At 37.5% G+C, this 20,871-nt stretch overlaps 1 pseudogene; it reads left to right on the forward strand.

Moving 5' to 3' along the window:
• The first annotated feature begins 2,026 nt into the window (after window positions 1–2,026).
• On the forward strand, window positions 2,027–3,957 carry LOC131598957 (WAT1-related protein At1g68170-like; annotated as a pseudogene).
• The last annotated feature ends 16,914 nt before the right edge of the window (window positions 3,958–20,871 follow it).

Raw genomic sequence — 20,871 nt, forward strand, 5'->3', positions numbered from 1 at the left:
CTGATACGGCCCGTGTTAGCAAGTGTGAGATCTGAAAATTTTCAGCATGTTTCTCATCGTGACAGGCGTGTAAGTTATTCGTTGACTCAGCCTTATCATGTGGAATTCTGGCAGTTTCCTAGCACGTGGGCCTCCAATGGATTTGGCACAATTAGGGAATCTTGGCCCAGCGCCAAGGGCTATAAATACTCTTTTTCATTAGAGGGCCAGGTAACTTCATTCATACTCATCTTTGCTTTATACTTGCACTCTGATTGCTCTCTCTTTTCACTTTGGCATCAGAGTACCTTGCAAGTACACCCCCCAGTTCACAGGAAGCTCAGCTCGTTGTTGACCTTGACGATCTTTATGATCAGGTACGTCAACTATTAATGTTTGAGTTTCACAAGATAGCATCCAAAATATATAGTGGTGCCCGGCGTTCGCGTTCTTATTGGATGTAGATGATTTTTGGTGCATTGATGTGTTGGCAATATCTTGGGTGTTGTTACTTTATCAACGTAGGACATATATTCGTTGCTGGTTAACTGAGTAACTATATCCCTCGGTTCATTTATAAAATTGAGGGGGAAAGTTATTTTTAATAAAAAAATAGACTAGGGGTTTTCCTCTCGGTAAAGAAGCGAGGTAATTTATTACTTACAAAAAAATAGTGAATGGTAAAAAATTGAAAGTAACATGAATTGTTTTCTTTTTCAATTTTTTTACAATTCACCATTTTATTTGTGTGCTGCAATATTCAAACAAATTACTTGCATTGTGAGACAGCAAAATGGCTGCAATTTACAGTATTTTTAGGAATAAGTTTCTCAATATTATCAATCAAGGAAAGCAATATATTATGGAATATTTTCTTTGATTGACAACATAAGAAGGTTATTCCAAAATATAACAATGACCATGTTATAACACCGTTATGTGAGATAGATTACAAGAGTAGAAAAAATATTTTGTTCAAGGTTGGTGTTAGAAGAGAAACACAGAACCTTGAAGCTTTTTTATGTCCTGTAACCCATCCCAAAGATTGTTGTGTATGAGTCTGGAACGACTATATATGAGTTAGGTTTAGGATAAAAATTAATTAACGAGTGTTTTTATAGTAAAATTTGATCATTTTACCTCTCGGTTATTAAAAAAACCAAAGAAATAGATAATTTATTTTACAAATAAAAAATAATATAAAAGAATAGGAACCACTTTTTTAAAAAATAAATACATAAATTGCATTTATTGATATTCGAAGCATGTCCTGAATTAGTTTTCTCCTAGGTTATAGTTAAAAACTAATTAAGGGGATACATTATATTTTTTTTAAAAATATAATATGATGCGTTCTGGAATTATACCTTAGTTTTTTGTTAGGTGAGGTGAAAATTTTGTCATCGTAGTAAAATCTAAATTATCATAATTTAAACGCAACAAAACTCAACATCAATCACAAAATACAATTCCATAATTAAAATCAAAGATAATTAACAAAATAAAAAATCAAAATCATTAAATCAAAACTCATATATATAAAAAACAAATTGAAATCAAATTTAACAGAAAGATGATGTTGATGAATAGAAAGATGGCGTTGTTTTAATTGATTTTCAAATAACAATTAAAATTTAAAAAACAATATAAAGCATACCCAAATCCGTCTCCACCTTTTATACTCAGACTTGTCCCCGCCTCTAAATTAGGTCGAGGGTAATAATTGTTCTCCCCCTGTCTCAACAGAAAATAGGTTTGCACCTGCCCTCAACCGCATATATATATATATATATATATATATATATATATATATATATATATATATATATATATATATATATATATATATATATATATATATATATATATATATATATATATAAATTAATTAATTATACATAAATCAATAATTAATTATTTTTAATAAATTTTATTTAAATTATATTTTAAAAAAATAAAAAATAATTCTAATAAACATAATATTGTAACATTAAAAAGTGTAAATGAATAATAAAATTATTAAAAATAAATTAAATTAAATTTACAGATGTGGTGTGGGGGTGGGTGCAGGACAGATACTAGCATCCCTGCTCCGTAAATAAAAATCGAATATCTTTGCACCTTTTAATCGAGTTTTTACCGCTAAAAATAATATAAAAATATTTATTTTAAAAACAAGAATTTAATTGGAATGCACTTAAATTTTACACTATCAATAAATGATAACCGTCCGATCTTAAATTACATTTGACTTTTATTTTAAATATATTTAAAGTAATTATTATGAATGATTGTGATGAATTTATTGTATAAAACTGTTTATACTGGCGGTGTATAACAATTAATATATAAAAACAAATAGAAAAACATGAATAAGTGACACATGGTAGAAATTATGTAGCAGAGACACCTTTAAAAAAAGATCATCGATACTAACACGTACGATCACATAAATTTATTTGTTTTTTCAAAATTGTTATAGTGTCGACGCATTTGTGTTGGTGTTACGTATAATATTTATTTTTATTTTTATAGTTCGTTTAAAATTATTTTCCCAATATAAACACTTGCACGTAAGATTTTAATTTTTACATGTAAGATTTTAGTTTTTACATGTAGAGGATCATTAAATCAAAACTTCTGCTTAGAAGCTTTGGCTTTAACTTCACCAACATTTGCATCAGCAATGGCCAACCTCACACCAGCTATAACCTTTATCATGGCTTTTTCCTTTGGGTAAGTAACCCTAATTTCTACTAAATATATATTTTTTCCAACAATTAAATTTAATTTTCAATAAATGTTAAAAGCTCATATATTTTTGCTCATGTTTTAATTCAGTTTGGAAAAATTAAATATGAAAACAAAAGCAGGAAATGCAAAGATAATAGGTACAATAACTGGAATTAGTGGAGCAATGGTATTAACATTTGTTTAGGTATTGAAATAAATATTGGTTCATTCAATTTAAACCTTTTGCATCCCCAAAACGGTGTCGTATCAAAGCACTCACCACAAGCTACTATTTTGGGTTTTCTATGTGCTTTGGCTAGTAGCATCTCTTATGCATTATGGCTCATTATTCATGTAAGTTTATATATTTTTAATATATAATATATTTTTCTAGAAACTAGAGATTTTGGTTAATTGATTAATTAATTAATTAATTAACTTTGTGCATGTAATAGGCAAAGATGAGTGAAAAATATCCAACTCATTATTCAAGTACAGCTTTGATGTCATTTTGGGCTTCATTGGTTTCTATTGTATTTGCTCTTTGTTTTGAGAGGAATTTTAATCAGTGGAAGTTAGGTTGGAATATTAGGCTCCTAACTGTTGCTTATGCGGTATGATTAATATTAATATTAATTAATTAATGTGATTAATTATTATATTATTGTTGGAGTTTATTAATTATATGATATGTGGATTAAATGGTGTAGGGTATAGTAGTTTCTGGAGTAATGATTGTTGTAATTTCATGGTGTGTGCACATGAGAGGACCATTGTTTGGATCTGTTTTTAGCCCTTTGATGCTTGTCATTGTGGCCTTGGCTAGTTGTACCATGTTGAATGAGAAACTACATCTCGGAAGGTATGTGTCGATGAACGATCGATCAGGATCAACGATCTTAATTTAAATTTAATAATTTTGAAATTCTAAAACAAAAATTAAAATTGATTTTTTTTGGTTCATTTGATCAAGATTTGACTATTAATAATAATTTCAAAGCTCACAAGTTTATGATTTTTGTTAATTTCAATGTTATTGGAGCAGTGTTGATTGTATGTGGGTTATATGCTTATGTATGGGGTAAAAGTAAAGAGATGAAGAAAAATAATCAATTAGCACCATCACAAAGCACACATGAACTTGATACAATTGTAGTAGAAGATAAAAGTAATAATTTACATGTTATTAATGATAATGAAGATTCACAAAAAGATGAACATGTACAAAATCAAGAAAAAGAATGAGGGGGTGTAGAAGAAATTTTATGTAATGTCTAATATTTTGTATTATATTGTTGGGCCTTATTTTGATTCTCCAACTTTGAAATATTTCATGGCATAACAAAAAGTTTGAGGAACAAAACTAAGAAAAAAAAGGAAAACACTTCAAAAGAACATAGAGTGTTTTAATTGATTGTGTTAGAAATAGTTAATGAAATTTTAGTTAACTTCTTAGAATTATGTATCTATGTTTTTTTTAAACAAGGATATAATATAAGGGAGAATTAATGGTTCTCCAACCTGAATATATAAAGAATCAGAGCAAGGGTGCGGAGGGAAGTGTTGTTTCCATTTTTTGTTCTAATTTCTCTGATAGAGTTAGAGCAGAAGATTTGTTTGGCTTGTTTGGATGTGTGGGGAAATGTGTGGAGGTGGTGATTTCGCCCAGGAGAAATAAATGGGGGAAGCGGTTCGGTTTTGGGAGGTTCAGGGAGGAGGGTGATGCAAGGTTGCTTGCAGTAAAACTCGATGCAATTCAGATTGATGGGCTGAAGATCCACGCTAATCTTCCGCGTTTTGATCGCAAGAAGGGGGAGGCAAAGACAGGGTTCTCGGGGGGTCGTGGTTTTGCTTCAGGTGGTTTGCAGAAATCGTCGGTTGGTCTTGTGGCTGGAGGTGCGAGTAACGTTTTCCGGAACGAAGGAGGTCGTTCTTTTGCGGAGGCCGTTAGGAACAGTTCGTGTGAAGGGGAGCAATCTTTTCAGGGGATTGTGTTCAATTCTGCTGAGGAGGTCAAGGTCTCTTTGAACAAAGCTTATGTTGGTTTTGTCAATTCACCAGGGGCTTCTTACCACATCCAAGACAGGTTCTTTTTGGAAGGGTACTATCAAATAAAAGTAACTCCGATGGGAGCTAATATGTGTCTTCTTGAGGAGTCGGAGGAGGGGGGATTGAATGTCTCATCTGTGAAGCTGAATCCTGGTGGAAACAGTGGTTTGATGTCATCAGACCTTGGAAACCGGCTGATGTGGATTCGGAACGTGTGTCTTGGTTTCGATTTATCGGTGTTCCTTGTCATGCCTGAAGTGTGGCTTTTTTTGAAAAACTTGCAAATTCGTTTGGGAGTTACATTTGCTCTGATGAGGTGGTTGTGAAACGGTCAGGGTTGGACGTAGCGAGGGTGTTGGTTCGAGTGCCTGTGGATTTCGTTCCGCATATTTCTTTAGATGTTAAGATTGATGGAGCGAGTTTCAACCTAAGAATAAGGGAGGAGGATGCTAACTTATCGGCGGTGTTCTCAAATCAAAGTTCGGATCAGGTTTCTGAATCGGAGGCCTCGGTTTCGGTTGAAGATTCAGTGGAGGAGTTCTCCGCAGAGTCGTCTGAAGATGGTTTTCAACGCGGTGGACCTACCTACGACAGTGTGTTTGACAGGGAAGGGACCTTGAAGATTCAGAAGAATGGGGAAGATGTTTTGGAGGAGATAACGAAGTGTCCGCTGGATAATGATGGGGTTTGTTCAGAAAGGATTGATAGAGATAACTCGTTTTTGGGGGCTAAAAGTAAGGAACCTTTATCCTTTGACCAGGCTATTGTGGCAGTTAGGTGTATTACGTGTCAGGCAGGGGTTAGTGATAGCAACATCAAGTCTGTTATACGTGTGGAGGATACGGAACAAACAAGTTTACTCAACAAAGGGGATGTGGTGTCTTTGGGTCCCACTTTTTTAAGGAAACCTTCTTTTGCAAAAAAGTTAAAATACAAAAAACTTAATTTATCTCTTGGGCTTATTAAAGGGAAAAGGAGTAGGCCCAGACCCAGCTTTTGCAAAACGAAAAACTCCTTTGCTAAGAAGGGGAATAAGTCGCAGGTGGTTGAGATAGTTTCGAATTCCATTTCTGCCGAGTCGGAGTCTTTGTCTATCAGGTCCGTTTCTGGATTCAAACAAGATTCAGTAACTGTATATGGGAGACAAGCTGAGGAAGGCGAGATTTGCAGAAATAACAGTAGACTAAAGGAGAGGTTGGGGTCAAATATCGGCGAGAAGTTGTGGTATATGCTAACAGATTTGGGAGTGGAGTCTGCTGAGAACAGTAATATTTACGCAGCAAGAATTTATGATATTGAAAGTATCACGAAATTCAGAATTTTGAAGAGGAAGGAGAACATAACCGAGTTACCATGACCATCGGCTCTCTTAATATTAGAGGAGGCGGGAGTAGCGCTAAGAGGCGAAGGGTGAGCCACATTATTAATAAAGGTAATGCTGACTTCTTTTTTATACAAGAAACGAAAAATGCACTTGATTTCTGAATCTCTGGCTGGTAGTTTTTGGAGGCAGAGTAATTTTTATTTTTCTTTTTTGCCGTCAATCGGTGCGTCGGGGGGGGCTTACTGTCTCTATGGAACACGAACTCTGTTCGGGTTCTGTGCAGTTTTTGTGGAGGAGGTTTCCTAGGGGTAAAGGTGGTTTGGAAGGAAGAGATATATTATATTGTAAATTTTTATTCACCTTGTTCTTTTGTGGAGAAGCGTTTGTTCTGGGGGAAACTTCTTACTTTGAAGTCTAGATTTTCTGATGGAGAATGGGTCATAGGTGGTGACTTTAATTCTATTAAGAATCGTAGAGAAAGACAGGGGACTTCAGTCTTGCGGCATAGTGGTGAATGGAGGGAGTTCGCAGAGTTTATTGAATTATCCAATTTGATAGACTTGCCTTGCAAAGGGAAGAAGTATTCTTGTTTTAGCGGAGATGGGAGAGTTAGTAGTAGGATTGATTGTTTCTTGGTGGCGGATAAAGTTGTTAGTAAGTGGGGAGTGGTTGGTCAATTTGTGGGTGTTGAAAGAGTATTGTGGTGTACTTTTCGCTTATATCGTATCCACAGGGATTATTGCGATATCACCGCCGTTCTATAGCCTATTTTGTCTTGAGTTAATGTTACTTTAGTTTTGAGTTTGCAAAAGTTCATTCAATCAATTTAGTAGCAAAGAGTAAATTAATGAAAGTTCTAAGTTAAAGACAATGTATCAAGATTTGATTTCATCAACCTAAATTTGTATGTCTCCTTATAAATATATGTATATGAACTCGGTAACGATCAATATAATTACGTATCGACGCCTATATCGTCCGTGTCCGCAACGATATAGTTAGATTTACCGTATTGTTTAACCGACGATTTCTCCACCGTTTAAACAATACGAATAACGTTTTTAAAACCGATACTAAGTAAACATCAAACGCTAAATCCATGTCTGCAATTTATAGTTTGATAGATGATAAAGTTAAGTCTAGATACAAACATTGATGTCTCAAACACTTATACCAAAGAAAAGCTTTAATGAACAAACTAAACCATCTATATTGATCATCACTTGTTCATATATAGTATATTCACAAGAAAAACATAACAAAGGCTAGGAAGATTACATCTTATCTTGATACAAAAGAGATTTAGCTATCCATGAAAATGGTAGCTTGCTCAAGAAGGAAAGGATGAAGATCAACAAGCATCTACGGCGATTAATCGACGATCAAAGCTTCGAATCTCCAATTCTTCACTTGCTACAGTAGTTAGGGTTCTAAGAGCTCTTAAGAAATCAAGAAGAAGGTCAAATATCAGAATTACTCCTTATATAGTAAAACAGTTTTCTGTCCAGGGCGCGTCGCGCCCTCCAGCGCGCTTCGCGCCAATACACTTAAGGAATATAAACCGCCAATGCGCGCGAAGCGCGCAACTCTCTGGTTTGGAAGCTCTAAAATCTTGCCCAGGGCGCGACGCGCCCAGATCTCTGCGCGACGCGCGCTATCTTCTGCCCAGCACTCTCCAATGAAGGCCAAAACAAGCTCCAAACTTCCAAAAAATGGCTAAAACCTACAAGATCACAACTAAAACACATATTATCAAATAAAAGAAAGCTTAAAATTATAAATTATAAATAATTATCTAAAACTTCAGGGAATTGTACGAATATCCGATAAAAACGGTCGAAAGGTGCCATTAATTAAACTAAATATTAACACAATTTGGCACCTAACAACTCTCCCCAACTTAAACTCTTGTTTGTCCTCAAACAAAACAATGATAAATTACCAAGAACACAAAATTTCACAAATGAAACAACCAGGCAGAAACAAGATCAATTGATTGGTTCAAATTCCAACAGTACAAAAAGATCAATCCTTACCATTTTCCATCAAAGTACCATGATAACAATGCTAATCCTATATACAAATTTTATGTCAAAAATTCCACAAGCAAAAGAAGTTCAAGAATGAATCACACCTACGCACATCTCTATTGAGAGAACAAAAATGGAGGATCCTAACACTCACCAGACAATGACGCAAACATACCGAATTAATTATGAACTCATCTAAGCACAGAATAAATAAAAAGTATATAAGCATGAATCACTAAGGACTTTCGGGTTGTAGCTTGGCTTGGTTAACAAAGAAGTGTCATATCTCACGGTCATTGAAACGAAAGGGTCAATACCTAAGAGAGCATTCAAATACAATTACATCCACATATCCTTATCAACCAATCTCAAAAATTTATTGCTCAAGAGTTCACCTTTTTAATTTAAAGGAAACTAGCTATATACAAATCTTTTTTCTTTTTCTTTTTATTTTTCTATTTCTTTTTCTTTCTCTCTTTCTTTTTCTTTTTCTCTTGAGCAATCACTTATTTTCTTCTCATCACCAATACAACCAAAATTTTTTATTCTCCCCAACTTGAATATTACCACCACATAATCACGAATGCTCTCTATTATAAGGCGAAAAGGAAACACTCCTAACCATATTTCATGGTACTCTTCAAGGTTAAAAGAAAATCATCAAGATTCAGATAAAAAATCGGCAAATATAAACAAGGAAATGATACCGATTGAATCTTGGCAAAAACGGCTCAAAGTGGTTATCAAATACTCACACACTCACCGGGTAGGTTACATTTGGATTGGAAGTTTCTCTCATAGTGCAGAACAAACCGCCTTGATCACTTTCATGCTTAACACAATTTAATAATAAATGCAAGATTAATCATAATAAAAACGAGTTAAAACGCACATTGCTGGTATCCAGCACAATTTATTATATATCTACACAGTGGAAAGTCTCCTCACAACTACAGCTAGGCTAAAGTGATTCACAATTGAACTAATTTTATCAACAGAAATTAATGACAACTAATTTGTATAATTAAAAGCATTAGAATCAACGGTACTTGATAAACAAAACGATAAAGGATGTACCTTGCACGTACAGTTTTCAACTTATATCATCACCACTCAAATTGCGTTGCATCACCCAAATTCATCGTGACAACAAAATTCATGTTCCAACTAATTAATCATCAGGACAACTTATCAAAATTAATTATATCTTAAATATAAATACTAAAAAAAATAAATAAATGCGATAAATAAAGTAAACTGAACTTATATAAAATAAAAAAAACACACCAAACCGGTGTTAACTATCCAAAGGCGTAAACTTAGCCTTTCAAGTACCTCATCCAACTGGATGGAACAAAATAAAAAACAATACAACTAAAAATTGAAATTGTTCTAACATAAAACTAAAAACAATAAAACCTAAAACAATAAATCATAAAGTCTACTCCTCATCAGAAGTGTCCTCCTCATCAGCCATCCCCTCCTCAGGATCTGGCCTGCCCTCAGGCCATGAAGCATATGCAGACAAATCCTCACTGGAACCAACAGGCTGCTATAGAGAAAGTTGCCGGATAGAATCCTGCATAAACATAAACGCTCTCTGATGCGCCATGTGCATCTGATAGTTCCAGTCACTTGCCTCACCATACTGAGAACCAGCAGGCGGTGCAGCAGCAACAGGAACAGCTCGAGCTGCGTCGGGAAGGTCAGGTGCATTAACAGGAGCACCAAAAGGACGACCTCCAGGCAAACAGTACCTGTTAGCAAAAACATCATCTATAACACCATCCATGGGAATCATACCCCCAGATGGAAACCGGACACCAGCTTTCCTGCACAAACCCATTATTAAACCAGGAAAAATCAACCTACATTTTACCCCATCTCCATGAAGAGTCCCATTCAGGGCAACCCTTTTCAGCTCATATGCCACTATCCTAGACACATCAATGTTATCACCATTTAAGATACCTTGAACCAGACCTGCAATATCAATGGTGATGGAGGAAGTGTGACTTCGTGGCCTTATGTTATAAAGGACCTCCGAGGTCACCAACTGAGCCTCATCCGTCAACTGACTACGGGTAAAAGTCTTAGGTAGCCCAGCCTTCGTCAGAGTATAGGTGAAACCTGGCCTGCAAATCTTTTCCCTAATACTCTCCACATCCCAGTTTCCTCTATTCAACCTGGGATGGTACTCACACTCTTCTACCAAAGCAAGAGGGTTATCCAGAAAATCAAAAATTGCCTCTTTGCTAAAGTCAATGGCCTTACCTCTCACCCACGTTCTAAACGGGTAAGCTTCAGTACCTACCCAACTGCTCGGAGGCAAGGCATTTGCATAGAACTCTCTGACAATCTCCACCTGATAGAATTGTGGTGGAGTGAACAACTTGTCCTAGCATGTTTCAGACAAAGCAGTCCACGCTCTTTGAAAGTGGCCGTGGTCAATAGGGAGCACAGTGCGTTCACTCCACACAACTCGGCTTTCGAGCTCATGGTACCTCGCCTCTTGCTCCGGACCTTGAAACTTCATCCGATCAAACCTGCCAGATTGTGAGGAAGATCCCTCACCAGAACCAGTCTTCTTTCCCTTCAAAAAAGGTGCCATTCCTGCACAATTAAATTCAAACAAAAACACACAACAATTGAAACAAAGTTAGCATATGCTCAAAATTAACAGCATAATTCAAGCCACAGTCATCATCAATCATCAAACAGACCCTATCTACACCCCAAACAACATAAAAAAAAAATTCAAAAATGAACCCAGGGCGCGACGCGCGCTCTGCGAAACCCAGAATAAAACTTCAGTTTTCTGCAAAACAGAAGAGAAGATCTCGCTTCTCCTCCCTTCTAAGGGTTCCAACAGGCAAAAGATACAGCAAAAACGTGGTTTCTACCCTAATTTTTCAAAATTATTCAAAATATTCCTAAATCTAAAAACCTAACTTCTAAAACTATATTACTGGAAATAGAAGGGAATAAGAACAAACCTTTGATGATGATGATAATGGAGAGACGAAAATAGTGAGGAAAATTGCAAGAAACTAAGAACTAGAGTGTGAGTGTTGTTTTCTTTTCTTGAAGTAAAGAGGAAAAGGGTAACAATGGAGGCAAAGACCTCCAAAAACCCTAACTCCCCCTTCTAAACGCGTACTGGGTCGGGCCCAGCATGGGTGGGCCCAAACAAAATTATTATTATTTTTTTTTCAAAAATATATACAGCGCGCGACGCGCGCTAAATCGACGCGACACGCCCTCATCTCTGCCTGGAAGGGGTATTTGAAGTCACCTAGCGCGCGACGCGCGCTTATGAGTGCGACGCGCGCTACACCAGAAACAGCAGAAAAACTGCATTGTTTCAGCACGCCCAAAAATACCGGTAGATCGTTTCTGGCTCGACGACAACTCAAAAATCCCACCTGCAAAAATAACACAAATACAAGTGAATATATACAACTTGGGTGCCTCCCAAGAGCGTTTTTTTTAACGTCGGTCAGCTCGACGGTCAAAGGCAATCAAGTATCACCAAACGATAAAACACAAGTTTCACGATTAAAACCGCTTCCTCGATAAACCTTCAACCTCTGACCATTAACTACCCACTCTTGGTTTGATTTTTGGTCCTCTATCACAATAGCCCCTTGGCTTCTCACATCTTTGACCAAAAACGGTCCGGACCATTTTTACTTCAACTTTCTCGGAAAAAGTCTTAACCGAGAATTGAAGAGTAAAACTAATTGCCCTACCTTAAAGTCCTTAATTCGAATCTTACTATCATGATAGAATTTGGTCTTTTCCTTGTAAATTGAATTAGACTTATAGGCATGCAATCTCATCTCTTCCAACTCATTTAGTTGGATTTTTCTTCTCTCCCCACACAACTTTTGGTCAAAATTTAAGAGTTTCAAGGCCCAATATGCCTTATGTTCTAATTCTACGGGAAGGTGACAACTTTTACCATACACCATTTGGAATGGTGTAAGACCGATCGGTGCTTTGAAAGCAGTCCGATATGCCCACAAGGTTTCATCAAGTTTCATTGACCAATCCTTCCTAGAGCTAGACACAGTTTTCTCAAGAATTCTCTTGATCTCTCTATTGGTCCTCTCAACTTGCCCATTAGTTTGTGGGTGATATGGAGTAGCTACCTTGTGCTTTACTCCATATTGCTCCAACACTTTCTCAAGCGGGGCATTACAGAAATGAGATCCCCCATCACTAATTAACACTCTTGGCGAGCCAAACCGCGAAAATATATTTTTCTTCAAAAATTTGATCACGGTCTTACCATCTGCTTTGGGTGAAGCAATCGCTTCCACCCACTTAGACACATAATCCACAGCTACCAAGATGTATTCATTTGACATTGAGGAAGGGAATGGTCCAACAAAGTCAATGCCCCAACAATCAAATACTTCTACTTCTAAAATATTTGGAGGGGCATTTCCTCTCTTTTCCCAATTCCACCACTTCTTTGACAAGTGTCGCATGAGGCAACATGGTGGTAAGCATCTTTGAACAAAGTAGGCCACCAAAATCCCGATTGAAGGACTTTTGTGGCCGTACACAAACCATTGAAATGACCACCATAAGGCGAATTGTGGCAATGCCACAAAATGCTTTTTGTTTCCTCACCCGCGACACATCTTCTCAAAAGATTGTCACTACTCAACTTAAACAAGTGAGGCTCATCCCAAACATAAAAATTGGCATCGTTCAAAAACTTTTTTCTTTGATTCCAAGTTAGATCCTCTGGTATCCAGCCAGATGCTTTGTGATTAACCATATCTGCGAACCAGGGTCTAACTTCTTGTACCATGTACAGTTTTTCATCAGGGAATTCTTCCCTCACTTCTTTTTCATTGTTTGTCACCTCGGTATTCACTAACCGAGATAAATGATCCGCAATCAAATTTTCTGTACCTTTCTTATCTCTTACTTCAAGATCAAATTCTTGAAGCAAAAGAATCTACCGAATAAGCCTCTGTTTTGAATCAGGCTTGGTGAGAAGATATTTGATTGCGGCATGATCAGTATAACACACCACTTTAGAACCAATGAGGTAAGAACGAAACTTTTCCAATGCAAATACAATTGCGAGCAATTCTTTTTCGGTAGTGGCATAGTTAACCTGTGCCTCATTTAAAACTTTGCTCGCATAATGTATAGCATGGAATTGTTTGTTCTTCCTTTGGCCTAAGACCGCACCAACCGTATAGTCACTCGCATCGCACATGAGTTCAAACTCAAGCGACCAATTAGGAGCGACAATTATGGGTGTGGTGGTCAAATTTGCTTTGAGTTCTAGGAAAGCTTTTAGACATGATTCATCAAAATTAAATTCCATACCTTTGTTGAGTAAATTACTCAAAGGCTTTGCGACCTTGGAGAAATCCTTGATGAATCTTCTATAGAACCCAGCATGTCCCAAAAAGCTCCTTATGCCTTTCACATTCACCGGTGGGGGAAGCTTTTCAATAACCTCGATTTTTGCCGGATCGACCTCAAGCCCCTTTGAAGATACCTTGTGTCCAAGAACAATCCCATCCGTTACCATGAAAGTGCACTTCTCCCAGTTGAGAACCAAATTTGTTTCAATACATCTTTCCATCACCACATCAAGATTTTTCAAGCACAAGTCAAATGACGACCCGTACACATAAAAATCATCCATGAACACCTCGATGCTTTTCTCGATCAAATCTGAGAAGATAGCTTGCATGCACCTTTGAAATGTTGCGGGAGCATTACATAGTCCAAATGGCATTCTTCGGTATGCAAAAACGCCAAAAGGACATGTAAAGGCAGTTTTCTCGTGGTCCGCCGGATTCACTGATATTTGATTGTATCCTGAATAACCATCCAGGAAACAATAGAAGTTTCTTCCGGCTAACCTCTCTAGCATTTGATCCATAAAAGGTAATGGAAAGTGATCTTTTCTTGTTGCTTGGTTCAACCTCCTATAATCAATACACATACGCCACCCGGTCACCGCTCTCGAAGGAATCAACTCGTTCTTCTCATTTCTCACAACCGTCAATCCACCCTTCTTAGGAACCACATGCACCAGACTCACCCATTCGCTATCGGAGATGGGATAAATCATCCCCGCCTCTAATAACTTCACAACCTCTTTTCTAACAACTTCTTTCATGGTTGGATTTAATCGCCTTTGAGGTTGTGCCACGGGCCGAAAATCATCTTCTAACATAATCTTATGCATACAATAGGCCGGACTAATACCCTTCAGGTCGGATAAAACCCATCCTATTGCTTCTTGATTCTTTGTCAATACTTCCTTCAATCGATGCTCTTCCTTGCTAGATAAACCGTTATTAATGATAACCGGCTTAGTAGAATTGTCACCGAGAAACACGTATTTCAAGTGAGATGGTAACACATTCAACTCCACCTTTTGCTCTTCAAATTTAGGTTCATCCTTCAACTCTTCAATTTGAGTTTCAAATGGATTCATCTCATCACAAGCCTCTAAATTTCTCAAGCAATCTTCAATTTCTTTCTCTTGATCTTTGGTGAGAACTTCAAGAGCTTCCATTAAAGTCTTCTCAAGAGGATTCGACAAGTGCATTTGATTCTCCACTTTCATAATAGCCCTTTCGGTAGCATCGATTCTAAAACAATCATCATCATCACTCGGATACTTGATGGCTTCAAAGAGATCAAGACATAACTCTTCATCTTGGTACCTTAATTTCATTAAGCCATCATCAATATCTATCATCATTCGGGCCGTCTTCATAAAAGGCCTTCCTAAGATCAATGGTATATCACGATCTTCTTCCATGTCTATGACAACAAAATCAACAGGAAACCAAAATTTGTCAACCTTGACAAGCAAGTCTTCCGCAACTCCATGAGGATGAGCTGTGGATTTATCCGCTAATGATAACGTCATTCTCGTCGACTTCAAGTCATTGATTCCTAATCTTCTCACCATAGACAATGGGATCAAATTAATGCTAGAGCCGGTATCCACCAATCCTTTGCCTATTTGAACATTTCCAATAGACACCGGCAAGGTTACCCGTCCAGGATCATTTGATTTAATCGGTGTAGTGCGTTGAATTAACGCATTACAACAAGAGCTCACCGTTACTACCTCCGGATCCAAGAATCTTCTCTTCTTAGTGATGATGTCTTTGATGAATTTTGCATACATCGGCATTTGCTCTAATGCCTCGGAAAAAGGAACATTGATTTGCAACTTGCTAAAGATGTCCAAGAACCGAGCATAGTGCTTTGCATCTTCTTTCTTTGACGGACCGGGAGGGTAAGGTAATTTCTTCACATGAATTGAGTTTTCTTTCATCTTCCCTTTTTCACTCACACTCAATTTTTTTCTCTCTTTTTCTACAACTTTCTCAAGAGTTTCTTTTTCCACTAATTCTTTCTCTTTCTCATTTTCAACTACATCACCCTCAACATTTTTTTCTACTTCAATCTCCCTATTTTTTTCACTTTCAACAATTTCTTCCTCAACTATCTCTCCTACACCCATATCAATATTTCTACCGCTACGAGTTAGAATTGACTTACAATTCTCACAAGGATTTTCTTGTGTAGTAGCCGGAAAAGGACCTTTGTTTTGATCGGCAAGTTGCTTTGACAATTGCCCGACTTGAGTTTCAAGGTTCTTTATGGCGGCATCCGTACTCTTTTGGCTTGCAATTTGCAATTGCATGAATTGGCTAAGAGTGTCCTCGATTGAAAGCTTTGTTTGTTGAGGTTGTTGATTGTAACCACCTTGATAAGGATTTTGACGATTCGATGGACCCGCATCCGGCCTCCATCCTTGTTGATAACCTTGATTACCTCTTTGTTGGTAACCTTGGTTATTGTTGTAAGGTTGTTGTTGTTGTCTCCCACCATATCCTTGATTAGGATTAGACACATAATTCACCTCTTCACCCGGTGGAGGACAAAAACCAGTTTGATGGTCACCCCTACACAATTCACAACACATCACCTGTTGATTTTTAGAAGGGATCCCATGTATCTCTTTGATTTGTTGAGGGAGTTTTGACATTTGTTGAGTGAGCAATTCTACTTGTTGTGTCAATAACTTGTTTTGAGCAAGTATTGCATCACTAGTATTCAATTCAAGAACTCCAGGTTTTCTTTGCGATGCACTACGGTTGTGTTGCCCTTGATGATCATTCAAAGCCATCCTATCAATGATAGCAATTGCTTCAGCAGCTGTTTTTGACATCAACGAACCACCCGCGGTAGCATCTAAAAGAGTTTTTGGTTGAGGTTGGAGTCCATTCCTAAAGATATGGATTTGAGACAATTCATCAAACCCATGACCTTTGCATTTTCTAACCATGGACTTGAACCTCTCCCATGCTTCATTGAGAGATTCATTCGAACCTTGAGAGAACACCGCAATAGAAGTTTTCGCTTCCATGAACCTATTGTGAGGAAAGAACCGATCCAAGAACTTCTCTTCTAACTCGTTCCAATTTGTCATGACATTATTTGGTTGATCAAGGTACCATTCCTTAGCTTTTCCAATTAAGGAATGAGGAAAGAGTCTCCTAAACACCTGTTCTTCTTCGGCTTCCGGAGCACCAATGGTTCCGGCGATCTCATAGAACATTGTTAGATGAGTAAAAGGAACCTCGTGATCTGCTCCTGTGAAAGGATTCTGATAAAGTAATTGAAGTAACCAAGTTTTCATCTCGGAGTTTCTTCCATTGGCTTGATCACGAGCAAATTGTGCATTGAGTCGAGGGCTATTAACACAAGGCCCTAGAGCTGGAACATTAGGATCTGCAACCATTTCTTCCTCAACCAAGTTTTCAACCGGAATTGAAGAAGAAGATGCTTCTTGTTGTTGTCTTCTTTCCCTAGCTAGTTGTCTCCTCCTACGAGTTTTGCTATTCTCTCTACGAGCAGTCCTCTCAATCTCAGGATCAAAAAGGAGTTGATCTGCAGGTATACGTCCTCGCATAAACTGTAATCTGAAAAACTAACCAAGCAAATTAACAAACACAAGGAAAATAAATTTAGAAACAAGATATTAATTATAAGACTCAATACAAAACAAACTATTGCAATGCTTGCAATATCTAAACAACAATCCCCTGCAACGGCGCCATTTTGTTGAAAGAGTATTGTGGTGTACTTTTCGCTTATATCATATCCACAGGGATTATTGCGATATCACCGCCGTTCTATAGCCTATTTTGTCTTGAGTTAATGTTACTTTAGTTTTGAGTTTGCAAAAGTTCATTCAATCAATTTAGTAGCAAAGAGTAAATTAATGAAAGTTCTAAGTTAAAGACAATGTATCAAGATTTGATTTCATCAACCTAAATTTGTATGTCTCCTTATAAATATATGTATATGAACTCGGTAACGATCAATATAATTACGTATCGACGCCTATATCGTCCGTGTTCGCAACGATATAGTTAGATTTACCGTATTGTTTAACCGACGATTTCTCCACCGTTTAAACAATACGAATAACGTTTTTAAAACCGATACTAAGTAAACATCAAACGCTAAATCCATATCTGCAATTTATAGTTTGATAGATGATAAAGTTAAGTCTAGATACAAACATTGATGTCTCAAACACTTATACCAAAGAAAAGCTTTAATGAACAAACTAAACCATCTATATTGATCATCACTTGTTCATACATAGTATATTCACAAGAAAAACATAACAAAGGCTAGGAAGATTACATCTTATCTTGATACAAAAGAGATTTAGCTATCCATGAAAATGGTAGCTTGCTCAAGAAGGAAAGGATGAAGATCAACAAGCATCTACGGCGATTAATCGACGATCAAAGCTTCGAATCTCCAATTCTTCACTTGCTACAGTAGTTAGGGTTCTAAGAGCTCTTAAGAAATCAAGAAGAAGGTCAAATATCAGAATTACTCCTTATATAGTAAAACAGTTTTCTGTCCAGGGCGCGTCGCGCCCTCCAGCGCGCTTCGCGCCAATACACTTAAGGAATATAAACCGCCAATGCGCGCGACGCGCGCAACTCTCTGGTTTGGAAGCTCTAAAATCTTGCCCAGGGCGCGACGCGCCCAGATCTCCGCGCGACGCGCGCTATCTTCTGCCCAGCACTCTCCAATGAAGGCCAAAACAAGCTCCAAACTTCCAAAAAATGGCTAAAACCTACAAGATCACAACTAAAACACATATTATCAAATAAAAGAAAGCTTAAAATTCTAAATTATAAATAATTATCTAAAACTTCAGGGAATTGTACAAATATCCGATAAAAACGGTCGAAAGGTGCCATTAATTAAACTAAATATTAACACAATTTGGCACCTAACAGTGGGGGATCGTGATATTTCAGACCATTGTCCGGTTTGGTTGGTTTGTGACAATTCTAATTGGGGATCAAAGGCTTTTAAATTCAACAATGAATGGTTTGCTAAAAAGGAGTTCTTGCCTTTTGTGGAGAAGGAGTGGAAATCTTTATCGGTGGAAGGGAGGGGTGATTTTGTTTTAAAAGAGAAGTTGCATCTTATTAAAGAGAGGTTGAGATGGTGGAATATAAATGTTTTCGGGAAGTTCGACTAGGCGGTAGAGGAAAGTGTGTGTAGCTTGAACGAAGGTGATGACTTTGTGGATGAGGAGGATGTGGTGGCTTCTTCGTTAGATGTGGCTAGGAGAAGGAGGGCGTCTAAAGATTTTTGGTTGAATTTAAAGATTAAAGAGAATATGATAATTCAAAAATCGAGATTGAAGTGGTTGAATGATGGAGATGAGAATAGTAAATTCTTCCATAGGGTTATGAAAGCTAGGAGAAGTCGGAATCACATTGGTCCTATTTTGACGGGGAGTGGTTATATTGACTCGGTTTCGGAGGTGAAAGAGGAAGTTTTTTCTCATTTTGAGAAAAAGTTTTCCGATGGAGTGAGGGGGAGAACGATTTTGGAGGGGATTTCTTTAGGGGTTTTGAATCAGGATGAGAAAGATTCTCTTGAAAAGCCTTTCTTGGAGGAGGAAATCAAAGAGGCTATTTGGAATTGTGAGGGATCGAAAAGTCCGGGGCCCGATGGTTTCTCTTTTTTGTTCATCAAGAAATGTTGGTTCTTTTTGAAAGGGGGGTTTTACAAGATGTTTCGAGTGCTTTCATAAGGAGGCTTTATTATCAAAGGCTATCACTTCTTCTTTCTTAACTTTGATCCCTAAATCTTCAAATACTTTGGGGTTAGATGAGTATATACCTATTTGTTTGGTTGGATGTGTTTACAAAGCTATTTCCAAACTTTTGGCGTCAAAATTAAAGAAGGTATTAGGATCGATAATTTCGAATTGTCAAAGTGCTTTCGTACCGGGTAGGCACCTTTTGGACGGTGTTTTAGTGGCTAATGAAGTGGTGGATATGGCGAAAAAGGAGGGGAGTAGTTGTTTACTTTTTAAGGTGGATTTCGAGAAAGCTTACGATAATGTGTGTTGGGACTTTCTTAGATTTATGTTAAGAAAGATGAGGTTTGGGGAGTTATGGATGAAGTGGATGGAGGCCTTAATATTCACGAGTAAAATGTCGATGCTTGTTAATGGTAGTCCTACAATGGAGTTTGTGGTTGAGAAAGGATTAAGGCAAGGGGATCCCATTTCGCCTTTTCTCTTCGTTATTGTGACAGAGGGTTTAAAGGGGCTTGTTAGTAAGGCGGTGGAAATTGGTGAATATGGTGGTTTCAATATTAGGAGAGCTTGTTGTGAGGATATCCTCCAATTTGCGGACGATACGTTATTAATAGGTGAAGGGAGTTGGAAGCAAGTTTGGGTGATCAAGGCTATTTTAAGAGGTTTTGAAATGGTTTCGGGTCTTGGGATTAACTATCACAAAAGTAAACTCATTGGTATTAATTTGAGCGACCATTTCTTGGATTTTGCTTCTAATTTTTTGTCTTGTAGGAGGGAGGAAAATCATTTCATCTTTCTCGGTATTCCCATTGGCATTAATCCTAGAAGGATCTCATCTTGGAATGGGATAATGAGTAAGTTGAAATCTCGGCTTATGGATTGGAAGGCTCGGTTTCTTAGTTTCGGAGGTAGGCTTACTCTTCTTAAATTCGTTCTTTGTAGCCTTTCGATTTTTATGCTCTCTTTCTATAAGGCTCCGAAGAAGGTTTTAAAGGATATCACGAGGTTACAAAGTAATTTCCTTTGGGGAGGGGCGGGTGAAGGTAGAAAAATTCATTGGGTTAGTTGGAAGAATATTTGTTTACCAGTCGAAAAGGGCGGTCTCAGTTTGAGAAGGATTAAAGATTTTAATTTAGCTCTTCTTACTAAATGGCGGTGGAGGATTCTTGGTGGTTCGGAGGCTTTGTGGTATGAGGTATTGAAATCTAGATATGGAGATATTAATCTTCATGTGATTTCCTTTGACGCAAAAAATTCTAAGAAGATTTCTAAATCATCTTGGTGGATGGATATTTTGTCTTTGGAAAATTGTTACTCCGATGATTTTTTTTGTTAACAATTGTAGGTTCACTATCGGTAGAGGTTACAATATTTCATTTTGGCACTCAAAATGGATGGAGGATTCTTGCTTAAGGGAATTATTTCCGGTGGCGTACGAGCTTTCGGAGTTGAAATTTGTGTCGATAGCTTGCATGGGAGGATGGATTGATGAGGTTTGGAGGTGGGGGGACTGCGGAATTAGGAGCCAAAACAGCCCCGCTGTTGTTGTTGAAGTGCAGCGGCTGCACTTGTGCCTTCGCGACTGGCTGCCTGTTCGGGGA

Source organism: Vicia villosa, linkage group LG1 (genome assembly GCF_029867415.1).
Source record: "Vicia villosa cultivar HV-30 ecotype Madison, WI linkage group LG1, Vvil1.0, whole genome shotgun sequence".
Taxonomy (NCBI): domain Eukaryota; kingdom Viridiplantae; phylum Streptophyta; class Magnoliopsida; order Fabales; family Fabaceae; genus Vicia; species Vicia villosa.